The sequence below is a fragment of the Notolabrus celidotus genome, chromosome 22 (assembly GCF_009762535.1).
Source record: "Notolabrus celidotus isolate fNotCel1 chromosome 22, fNotCel1.pri, whole genome shotgun sequence".
Lineage (NCBI taxonomy): Eukaryota > Metazoa > Chordata > Actinopteri > Labriformes > Labridae > Notolabrus > Notolabrus celidotus.
In genome coordinates, this window is record NC_048293.1 from 18,292,840 (window position 1) to 18,305,471 (window position 12,632).

A 12,632-nucleotide genomic window follows, 5' to 3' on the forward strand; every position below is an offset into this window, starting at 1 on the left:
CTCCCCCTGCCATCGCAGCCGCTCAGAGCTCCTCCAAAATGACGCCCCGGTCACATGCACGAGCGCAGCTGATTCACGACCATATGATCGTGACTGATTCAAAACCGGTCCTCAGCACATTGTTTGTGTTTTGCGCTACGTCAGCTCATGTCTCACTCAGCGGTAAACAGTGGTGAAAGTTAAAAACACAAACAAACATGGCTATTGTTAGTACTCACAACTCACAGCGAGTGGGAGGGAGGAGAGACAGGCAGGATAAGTCCTTCATTCATTCAAACCATAGACTGTATAAAATATGGACGTAGTATCAGTGACGTCACCCATCTGTTTCTGAAGTGCTGTTATGAGACCAATTGGCGGCGGCAGCCATATTGCAAGAGGCGGAGTTTGAGCCTCCTAACCAACAGCTGCTGTGTTTCAGCAGGCAGCTGTGCCTCTCATGGGAAGATTCGTAATCTCAATATCTTCGAAATTCCTGCGTTAGAAGAAAATTCACCTCCCTCACAGTGAGAGCAGATCTAGAAATGAGCTATTCAGACTACACTCGTCTTTTGTACCAGGCTGTAAACATGTTTATTTCTGCTGTAAAGATCGGCTTTTTCCCATTCATGTGTATGTGACTTCCGGTACTTCTGGAGCCAGCCTCAAGCGGATCCTCGATGAAATGCAGTTTTTAACACTTCCGCATTGGACTCATATTTTTAGACCGGTGGTTGCCGCTTGATTCAAACATTAATTGTTGCTTTGTTGGTTGGCGTGCTCACGGACGACAGCTTAATGTTTTCACAAATTGTCTCGTCATCCCTACAGTGCTCGGACGGATGCTACAGTACATATACCTTTTCTGTAGGACTTACTAAATGTCATTAATTATTTTGCTTGTCAGAGCCCCCGTGGTGAGAGCTTTTTAGACTCTGATCCGGACTACAGTCCTGAGCAAAGCCCCTCATCGGGTCAGAGGGGACAGGTCCGAGGTCGAGCGAGAGGGGCAGTAAATAGAGTTAGGGGAAGCAGAGGCAGGGGACGGGGAGTGCATGCCAGGGAAATGTACGAGCAGGAGGCGGGCAGAACAGCAGGACAGGATTTGATTGGTTTCATAAATTGGACCTTAATGACTGTGATTGGTTGGTGTTTTCACAGGTTTACTCCGGCTGCAGATAGCGGTTTTTTCCACTCTTTTTTAAGAACACATTATGGATTGATTACCATCGGGACATGAAGATCATTTAACCAGTATAACATAAAGTGTATCTAAATCTGACTACCAACCGCAGCTTTAAGTCTTTTGAAGCTCAATCAATGTACCAGTGGTGGGGCCCAACTTTCTGACCAGAGAGGCCAAACAAGGGCACTTTTTTTAAGGTGGTGGCCAGGCATGGTGCACAATAAGAGTTCCCCTCCTACCTAGGAGGATTGTCCCCCTAATCAGACCTACTTCGACAGGTTACTTGATAGATTGGCAACATCTTAATACCAACGAAAGAAAAGAATCAACCAGCAGCAGCAATAATCCATCTGTGGTTGCTCTGCTAAGCCACCTTTTTAGTGAAGATTTGATTTATTAGCTCTGGAAAAAAATCAAGATATTGGATTAGTTGAGTGTACTTGCCAATACCAAACCAGGCAGAACTTTCTGACACTAGTATTTAAACCACTCTTATCTCTCTCTCATCCTTCACTTTCTTTCACTCCATGCTTTCTCCTTTACCCGTGTTCCTTCTTCTTTTGATTGTAATCGTAAGTGACTGAGAAGTTCCCACCTCATGACGCTTTAAGAGCCATTAACAGTTGCATGTTTGCAACGCATGCAAACATCTCTCATCTCTCACACCATGATAACCTATATGTATATATACTGCCTGCTGTCAATGTCTGTTTAACTCCAGGAAGTTACATCCATACATTATCTTCATACAATATTCACATTAGACGGCTCTTTGAACTCATATTATACGATGTGTTGTCAAGGAGGATTAGCAGAAATGAATGAAGTAAAGTATTCTTCTCACGGAAGAGAGCGGGTAACTCATTTACATTGAAAGAGTAACTACAACCATTATTCAGTGGCCACTGTTTGCATTGCATTGTCAGGAAAGAAAGTTTCAAATCATACATTTTTAATTGCACACACTGATAGGGGCACGGATGTTATGCTACATTACACAAGGTTAAAGTGACACACCCAGAGAAGTAGATGCAACTGGGAGCGATGCTGTCATCTCTGATATTTCTCTTTTGAATGTGAGTGTTAGTGTGCGTGTGTTCATGTGTGCTTATATTGTTTTTTACATGTTCTTTCAGAGGACTGAAAAAATGACATGAACAGAGTCACAACACTTGCACACTTCAGGCTGATTTATACTTCAGTGTTGAAACTATGCGGTAGTATACATGGCAGTCTTGTGTAGCTCAGTACCTATGCTAGTTCGTACACAGCCTGCATGCACCCCATCAAACTGTCACGGGACTTCCGCCAGATCCATGTTTGGTACGTCTGCGATCCGCTGCAGTACGACTCCGTGCTCTCTTGTCCGTTCCATCCACAGGTTGCAATTTTGGAATGCAGAACGAAGCAGGACCGCCGGGCAGCTGGAGTCGGGACTGTGGTTTTCCAGCTGTAATTACTGAATAAACGATTATCCTCATCGTTGTCTTTATGGTCCTCTGAAAACCTCTGACCTGTTCACTTGCGGGCTGGCTCCACTCAAAATGACATTTTGTTGTTGTAGTTCAGTCAGACAACTCACGTTTACTTAAGATAAAGTTTATTGCAGCATACAGTATTGTGTTTGGCGTATGGGCTCCCAACCTCATTACTCCCCGTAGATTATTTAAACGCAGACATTTCGGAGCAAAGAAATAGGACTAACCCCCCTCGGAACAGGCAGAGGCAGAGGCAGAGGCAGAGGCAGAGGCAGAGGCAGAGGCAGAGGCAGAGGCAGAGGCAGAGGCAGAGGCAGAGGCAGAGGCAGAGGCAGAGGCAGAGGCAGAGGCAGAGGCAGAGGCTTATTCTGAAAATGACATTGTAACATTGTAACATTGTTTTAATTTTGTTTTGGTTCCTGACTTCCTGTCCTGCTCCATCTGCTGTGTATATTGATGCATCGTGCTCCGGCATCCGGCAAAAATAGAAGTCTTGCGTATCTGATCCGTTGTGTTCCGACCTGCTGGAACAGAGACGCAGCCGGAACGCAACAGAACGGATCCAGTGGGAGTTGACACATTGACTAGAATAGAAACCTATCAGATCCGGTGCCGTGACAGATTGGAGACGGACCGGACACAGATCTGGTGGAATTTGGCCGTGTAACTACACATCTAAACAACACAGACGGCAAGCCCTTTGATTGGTCTGCTAGGTGGCATATTTTCTGCATATACAGCATTTCTGGTATCGCCTCCTCCGCCGTTCTGTACCTACACTGATTCAGCGACCTTAAATGGTAAATACATTTTTTTGACTAGTCCCATTCACACACCCATGGCACAGCACCGAGGGCAGTTCAGGGTTAAGTGTCTTACCCAAAGACATTTTAGCATCTGGACAGCGGGACCTTGGTCCAACCCACAACCTTCTGATTGACAGATGACCCACCCCAATCCTTAGCCACAGCTGACTGTACAGTCCCTCTCCTTCAATGTCTCCTCTCTTTGTGACTTTGCGATGATTGCAGTATGATCAACAGCTGCTCACCATTTATCAGTGCCAGCTCTGAAATAATAGGATTAGATTATTTCTCCATTTTGTGGAGAAACAAGCGGAGATCGTAGCAGGACTGTAAACTGGAGATATGACCAGCATAATAGTTCCACTGCCAATCAGCGTGTAGTTGCATGGACACTTCAACACACTATGGCGTAGAATTAATGCAGAAGCATAAACCAGGCTTTGCATTTAATTATTGCCTTTTCGCATTGTGTAACATGTTCGTGTCTTCCATCTGTGTGGAACTTGTACTTGTCATCCTGGATCTCCCTCTCTGACTCTAGCCAATCAATAATACAGAAGCCACTCATAGCTAGACACACTCATGGCAAGCTGTTAGGGCTTTCCCCAAGTCTCACACTCATAAACATCATCTTTCTGATACCTCAGCTTTTTCAAAAACTTTTTGTCAGTTTTTTTTTCATTACGTAACCCTGGTTTGATAGCTCGGGGCCAAAGGAAACTTGTGTTGACACAATTTTGATGTATTATTTCCTTTTAAGTTTATATAACTTTGGAATGTAGGAGAGCTTCAGGGAGCTCATGGGATATTTAAGGAAGCTTGCCTGTTGGGGGGCTCCTGGAATCATTTAGCTCAGAGTTACTAGAGGAACCAGAAATAACCAAAAAGTTCCAGGGAGAATCTTTCATTGAGGCTTCCTGGAGGATATTGAGAAATCAATCGGTGAGGCCACAGAAACCCTGTCTTATGAAAAACCTGAATACCATACATTTTATAATTATTGTTTCACAAAAATCAGACTGGAAAGATAGTCCCACTTATTTTTAGCTGCTCTTTTACTTTTACACTGTCCGTACAGCCATCGTTATCATCTTCCTTGGATGTAAGCGGGGAAAAACACTCTAAGATTAGACGCAAGTTGTTTTGTTGACAGATAATATTTGCTCTGTGAGACAAACTTTCTCCCAGTAGACACAGAAGGTTGGTCATGTCAGAAAAATTGTCTCGGATGGTTTGGCAGGCTGACTGACTGACTGACTGGCTGGCTAACAGATTGAGGTCAAGTATGGAGTTATTTAAAAATCGTCTCCCCCTTGTTACTTGGAAAACAATGTTGACTGACAGCAGTGTTTAGGAGATGTGTAATTGTCTTTCTTCTTGTGTGCCGAGCTTGTCTGAGTGGATGTATTGGCTTTTCTCTTGAACGACTTAAAACAATTCAGGGCACACACACATCCCACAAAGTCAACGAGTTTGTCTTGCCCTCAGGCTCTGATTTAGAAATTTACTTTTAAGACTTCAATTACTGAACATCACATGCACGCATGAAATGAGAAAATGGACACTGAGGAACTTAAGAGGCACCTGTGTGCAGACATTTCAAGGCAAGGCAGTGTCTCATAAATTAAAGGAATCAAATTATGTAAAGATTTGTTCATAGGTAATACAATTCTTCTGATTACTGATGCAGTAAGTTGGCAAATCCCAAAGTTCATACTCAGACTTTGAGGCGTGCTCCTTGTCAGCGTAAAGGTGCTTAGTGCTGTCCCTCTGTTGCAATGTCACATGTATGAGCTTTCTGCTCCGGACTTAATGCATAAAGCCTGGTTTATACCTCTGCCTTGCCCCTACGCAGCAGTACCCGACATAGATGTAAACACTACCAACCTGTGCATCAATGTTTCTGTGTCACGCAGCAATACTCTGCAGAAATGCTAGAGGGCAGTGTGGTCTCTCTGATCATCGGGTTGCCTGTTTCCAGCACTTCTACGTTTTCTGCTTGCTTTTTCACAGCGGTTCCGAGCGTGTTATGTTAATTTAGAGTTAACACATGTTGCAGTTTTATTATACAGCAATAATTACAGGGAAGAATAGAGAGGTGATCATACGTACAGCCGATGTGTGTTGATTCAGGAAGTACTGTAAATTCAGGAAATACAACGCTGGTGTCCAGCGGACCAATCACAGGGCTTGCGTTCCACATCGTTTCGATGCATAGTTTCATTTGCGAGCAGGTGCATGTCAGGTAGGCTTCTGCATCGGAAAAGGGCTTCTTGAACCGACGGAATAGGTTACAACGTTGATTCGATGCAGAAGTGTGAATTGTTTGACAAACCCAGAGAACTTGGTGACATAAAGAACGATAATGTCCGGCTTTTAGTGTTTTTAACATTAATACAAAGAAGGAGGAAAGGGTAGCAAGTTAAGGAAAGGTGCCACTTTGGAGTAGGACAGATAAGAACGGATGTATTATGGGAAAGAAGACAAGGGAGGAGGAGAAACAAGGACAGAGTAACTGAAACATTCTTCTTTTTTCTTGATTATTAATGTTGAGCTATATTCCTTTTGCATAGAGCTCTCCTTGTAGAAACGCCTTTGAGTCAATTTGCTGAAATGTGTTTTAAAATAACAATATGTTAATTAATTGAAGCGATGTGACTGAACAAACAAAGAGCAGAACCTGCAGAGGCCTCTGAATAGTTTTTATGACATGCCACGGCTCATGTGGGCGGTCATTTTCAACACTGAGCAGCAACTTTCCTTTAAAGTCCCGAGTGAGTTGATTTTATTTTACATAAACTGCTGTTTCAATTAGCATCTTGAATTGAATCACTTCTTCTTTCTGCAGCTATACCTGAAAGGGAAAATAAAATATGTGAAATCTAGGACTGGCACCATCTGCAGCAAATTAATGATGCCAGCAAAGCATACCATCCATATGCTGTGGTGTAAACAAATGAGCCTGGTCTGCTTCCCTCTTGTATTATTTCAAATTAATGAGTGAGCTTATTGGCAACAATGTAAAGTGCATAAGATTTGGGGAGGGGTGGTGGGGTTGGTGATCAATAGAGATTGGAGTAATGATACAGCAAGTGCATCAGTCACACAGACTGCACTGTGTTAGATCTCAACAGCAAAGGATAGAAATGATGCAGGGAATGACAGAGAAAGACAAGAGGTCGAGAGGAGGGGAGGACAGATGTCTGATGCAGACAAAAATAAAAAGAGGACGGGTGAAATAGTAGGAGCTGGAAGAAAGTAGAGAGAAGAGGAAGGCAGCGGTGTAAATGACAGGAAGAGAGGTGAGAAGAGTGGAATAAATGGCTGTGTTGGAGAGGTGAAGGATGAGGAGAGGTGGTACTGCACTGCCTGTAGCTTGATGAGTGACAGAGAGGGTGAGAGGAGGGAGGCAAATACAGGGAAGAGAAAAGAAATGCAGCCTGAAAAAAGGCTAAGCTAGATTTATGCACGCAGGAGAGTGCAGATCTCCACAAGAACGCACCCTGAATTTGATCTCACTTAAAACTCCAGTGAGGAGTTTTTAGCTGGTTATGAAACAGAGTGAAATTAATACTGATGCTTCTTTATGACATTCAAAAGCAAACAGGACTCTCAGCCTAAAGTTGTATTACTTCTATCCAGTCAATTTTAGTGTCTGAAACTTTTAGCAGAAGGGCAAGGTGACAGAAACAGCCTTTGTTTACATTGACATTTTCCACAGTCAAGATTAACAGTTGGTCATATTGTTGTCTAAGTCAGCAGGATGAGATGTTGTGCTTGAAATATGACTTCAAAATGTACAGGAAAAAAATCAGCACAGAGCTAAGATGCACCGCTTTGTCCACAGGGGGCACCAAGATCAAAACAAACTAAAAGTTCCTCAAACAAGCTTTAACTAGTGCTTGACGATAATTCAATAACGATAATTATCGCAACATAATTTTTCTTGATATAAATATAAAACATTTTCGATAAAAATTCAATATAAATAAACATGTAGTTACACCCCCCGGGTCACTCAGCTCTTGAGTGACCCAGCACTTGGTACTTTGGTCATTATTGTGGTGATGTTAATTGTTGATGATGATAATAGAAGAAAAAACAATTTAATAAAACCTTGCCTCCTTATTTGGTCATAAGCATGGCATGCATCACACAGGCATAATATAGTGTCATCTGTTTAGTGGAGTATATAGTTGACTTCCCTGTGGGAAATAAGTCACATATTGCAAGGCCTCCTCAAATCCCAAAAGGCACAAATCACGCACAGGGAATGGAGTTCCATCCCATGAGACTTTATCATCTGTATTCTGACAATTATTTATGTAACCATCCGTATTTATACGCATCAATGTTAATGTCATCTACTATCGTCAATATGAATGTAATGAAAAACAGAATCAACTAAGTCTGCCCGAAATCTAAGTTTCATGATCGATGACCAGCTAACCTTCAAGGTTCATGTTGCCTCAATTGCTCGGTCCTGCCGTTTTTCCCTCTATAACATAAAGAGGATCAGACCCTACCTGACAGAACACGCAACACAGCTTCTGGTTCAGGCTCTTGTAATGTCACGCATTGACTACTGCAACTCTCTACAGGCAGGCCTCCCTGCATGCACAGTTAAACCTCTGCAAATGATCCAGAACGCAGCAGCACGTCAGTGAAGTGTCCTACAGTAGCAGACAAGGGCAGATGGTTTGCAATGACCTGACTGATCTTCGTTAGGACAAATGGATATACAATAATAATAATGACAATGCAATACTATAATACAATTCCAAAAACACATGCAAAAGTCCAAATCAAATGCAACAACTGAAACACACCTTGAATGAAAAAATGTGGTAGAAAAAGCCAAAACACAGCCAACACACTGCACACTTACAACATGTTGTATTTATTTTTGCAGTTGTTTCTGCTTTGGCTCTTTTTTTCCTTACATAATTTGCTTATTTGTTTGCTGTTAATACAGTTGGTTTGGCCTTTTGAAATGTGTTTCTTCCATCTGCAATGCGTTTCCACTAGGGATGTACATTTTAAGTAGTTTTCGTGATCGATTTTTGGAAATGTTAACGATAAATTATCAAGCAATTGGTAAAAAAAAAAAACAGTATTATTCTTACGTCAAAAACAATGCCAAATACGTTGTTTTCCCCCTAAATTGTATTTTCTACAGCAACAAAAATGCATCTAACTGATGGGATTGAATACGGATAACATGTTTGACACGCAGAATATCAACGATCAGGCTCATTAAAATATTCTACGTCTTTCTTACATCTTATAAAGTGAAGGCTGAGACTACTAACAGAAAAGTACTTCAGACTCACAGTGTCCAGTTTTCTGTCTACTTGTTCTTATTGAGAAAAATAAACATGTGTATTCAGTCAGGTGTCAGCCGGGAGCGCAACCGGGTCATCATCAGAAAAGCCCAGACGGCTCTGATGTTGCTGCTCTGCAAACATGGTGCACCTGAATTTCCCACCAGTCTGTTGCCTTCGTATCCAAAGGTTGAAATATCCTGTTTAAAGTTGTCAACCTTTGTGTCTGTGTCGTTGTTGGCAGCAGTTGTGTATGGATCCTCTTTACAAAGCGCGCATGGAGACCTGACGCACAGCCGCACATGATGTTTGTTCCATGTGACGTAAAATTGATAACAAAAATGTGTGTTTTGAGTAATTTCTTAACAATCAATTAAGCGATTAATTGTGGTCATCCCTAGTTTCTACTGAAACACGTGTTATCTGAAGTTGCATCATTCCTGCATTTGAAGCACATGTTTCCTAATGAAGATCCTTTGGGCAGTTGCAGATCATCTGCCCTTGTTGGCTATCACAGGTTTCATCACAAAGTTATAATGCCAACTACTGCCCAGGCACACATTTGTCAGTTGTTTTTGCGAATTTGTGTGAATGTGGATTGTTTTCACAACATTGTCATATGAACACAGACTTTTAAAAAAAAAGCAATGGAAAGACTGTTCTCTCTTAAATGGGGCTAATCTCATCGAATCAAGGTCTAAATGTGTTATTTTGCTATTCTCAAGACATTTGTGTTGCTATAGGTGCTATAGACATTTTTTTTTAGGTATGGGCTCTTTGATAGCGACGGTGGAATTTTGAAAGAAATTGAAAAATTCTGTGCCAATAAATCAAGTTTCCCAATCACAATTATGAAACCTTGGATTCTTTTTCCACTAATAATTTGATTTTATAGATATGTTGACAAGAGTTGCCCAACATTGATTGCCATGATAGAAGGTCTGGAAAAGCTTAATATTCTAGTTGCTTCTCCATTTGAAAAAACGGCAAATTAAAGAATTATTGTGCTGAACTGGAACACAAGGACGTGTACAGTAGAAGCAAGGGCTTCACTCAGGTGTCAGTAGCCAGGAGAAAAAAAGTGTCTCACAGCGTTTTGACAAATGTATTGAATGTGATTGGACCTTGTTATGCCTTAATAACACTCTTTTTCCCCCCGCCTTGTCACATCAGTGAATGGTGATCACTGATGTACAGACTGGCTACAATCATCGCAATGGGCAGTTCTTGTAGTTTATTGCCAAGGTCCTTTTGAACCAATTATACTTCACTCTTCCCTGGCTGGTCCTTTTCTGGCCTGTTTCACATAAGGCGTGGTGATTGTCAGCTGTAACCTTCACTCACCACTCCTGTAATTATGGATGTATTACTGCATGCCACATTGAAAACAGTTGGAAAGATGGATGGGAGAGGTGGAGGGAGATTTGTATGCATGAATTGGCTGACATTATCCATTTATACTGGACGGATCCATCTAAATGTGACCTGTTCTTGACTGAGGGTGACATGCGAACCATATTCAGACAGTTCAACAATACACTTGACAGTCATCTCCTTACGGACTAGAGAGTTGGCTGGTTATTAGACAGAGAAAGGTCAATTTCAGGAGGGAGGGTAGAGCAGATTATGTTTATCCACTGTCATGTTTCTCTTACACTTTTGAGGGATGGAGCAAGATTTAGCTGTTTTAAAGTAAAAAATAAATAAATAAAGCTTTTGTCTTTAGATTTGTCAGGCTCAACTTGATCTGAAGGTTAAAATGATTTCTATTTGATACATGAGCCTCGTTCAAAAACAGCCAACAAACTAATTACACTTGATCGTTGCTGCTGGAGAAGAGGAAAGAAGCACCAGTCTAGTTATGCGGCTCTCTGGGCTCAGATGAATAGCAAGCTGTCTTCTATTTTTTTTAAGTTGATGGTTGATCTCTTGCTGCAGCAGTCCACCTGTCAAAGTGTCCAACCCTGAACCACTTGTTAAGACATAACCATCGGTGTATGAATTTCCGTGAGCATGATTTAGTAGATCTGCACTTTGCACAGCAGCCTCTGCCAACACTAAATGAACATGCGTGTGAAAGGTTGATGTGACATGGTGTAAAGTGCTTTGAGAAGCTGCAAGAATGGAAAAGTGCTCCATAATTACATTCCATTTAACATGTAGCTTTCTTATAATGCTTAAGTTGCGCTGTGACTGTATGGAAGAAACTTTTCAAATCATGTCTATTAGTGCACTGCAGCAAGCAATAAAGTAACAATTGACAATGTTTATTCTTGGAAATTATGGAGCTGGAAATGTTAATGTACTGAGGGCTAATGCATAACATCCAGCCCTGTTTGCCTCATTATCATGGCAGAAGGTACAGATACATGTTTTAATATATCATTATTTTCTCAGGCACTTGGCACTGACTTTACATTTTCTTTTGTGGTGTTTTTCACCTGCGTAGAGAATCTCTTGAACCTGATCTGAACGTGATGATATCATGCATCATAGTACCGCATATATGTGTATATATTGGAGAGCTGACAAATTACGTTAACTGTTCATTCAAATGGCAAACAAAATTCATCAGACACCAAAGGCATGCGAGCACAAAAGAAATATGGAGATGCAGGAGCACAGGAAAAGCACTTTATTCACACACAAACAGATGGGTGCACATACAAGGGAAGACATGTTCTCATCCATCCTGGTTAAATATTGCTTAGATGGGAGCTGGCGTTTAATTCTCTCATTCTAGTAAGTCTTTAAATGAAGAGAAAAGAGTCATTTAACGCTAATCCTCACCAAATAATACCATCATTTGTGAGCAGAATGGGAGGATTTAACGCCAGCTCACAACCAAACCACACTGGAGTGAAATGGATACCACAAGTCTGTTAGCACGTGTGTGTTTGTGTGTGTGTGTGTGTCTGTGTGTGTGCGTCTGCGTGTGCGTGTGTGTGTGTGTGTGTGTGGCTCATTAGGCACAAAGACTGGGAGGAAAAAAAATAATTCACAGGATTGTGGAAATAAGACTAATTTCTTAACAGTTTTACTCAACTGCTTGTTTGTGAAATAGTGCTTATCATAATTATAAATCATTTAGACTGTGCAGTTTGTGAAATATATAAATAAGAAGGCTGAGCTTCTGCAGCAAAGCAATATACATTAAAGCATTACTCATTACAAAGCTGATCAAGTGGTGTTCACAACCCTCTCTGGACAAAGGTTTCATGGGTTTTGCACAAGTAGACACACCAGTAGAGTAATATAACAAGGACCTGGAAAACAAATAGCTGCTGTCAGGCAGAAACCTTGTATCTTTGCTTTTTTATTCTTCAAAAAAATAGTTTTTAGTGACTCTTAGTGCCTGTCAGTGGGCTTTACAAATTGTCAACCAATGAAAAGCATAAAAAAGAGTGTGTGATTAAATCTTGATAAGTGTTTTCAGCAGCGAAATGCATTTTGTACTTCACTGTAACACTCAAGGAAATGAAGATTATACTGAATGTCAGCAAAATAACAAACAAACAAATATATAACCTTTGGCGTAGCATTAGTAGTAATAAATAGGACAATTTTAAGATGACGTATGTAAAGGGATGTTATATAGCAAAGTTTCAGGAGCAGGATCACACCTCAACCATGCCTCTTCCAGCACTCTTATGAATTAAAATCTATCCCTCTCTTCCCCTTTCACTGTCAGTTTCCGCACCACCCCTTTCTTTTCTTTCCTTATATACAGAGGGCTCTTAAGGGGGGTTAGTCTTACTCGGCAGCTGCGGCAAGAAGTTTAACGTCAAATTCAGAATCACTAATCCAATAAAATCAATCAATCATTTTCAGAGGACATCCTGTTTATGGTGTTGTCCTC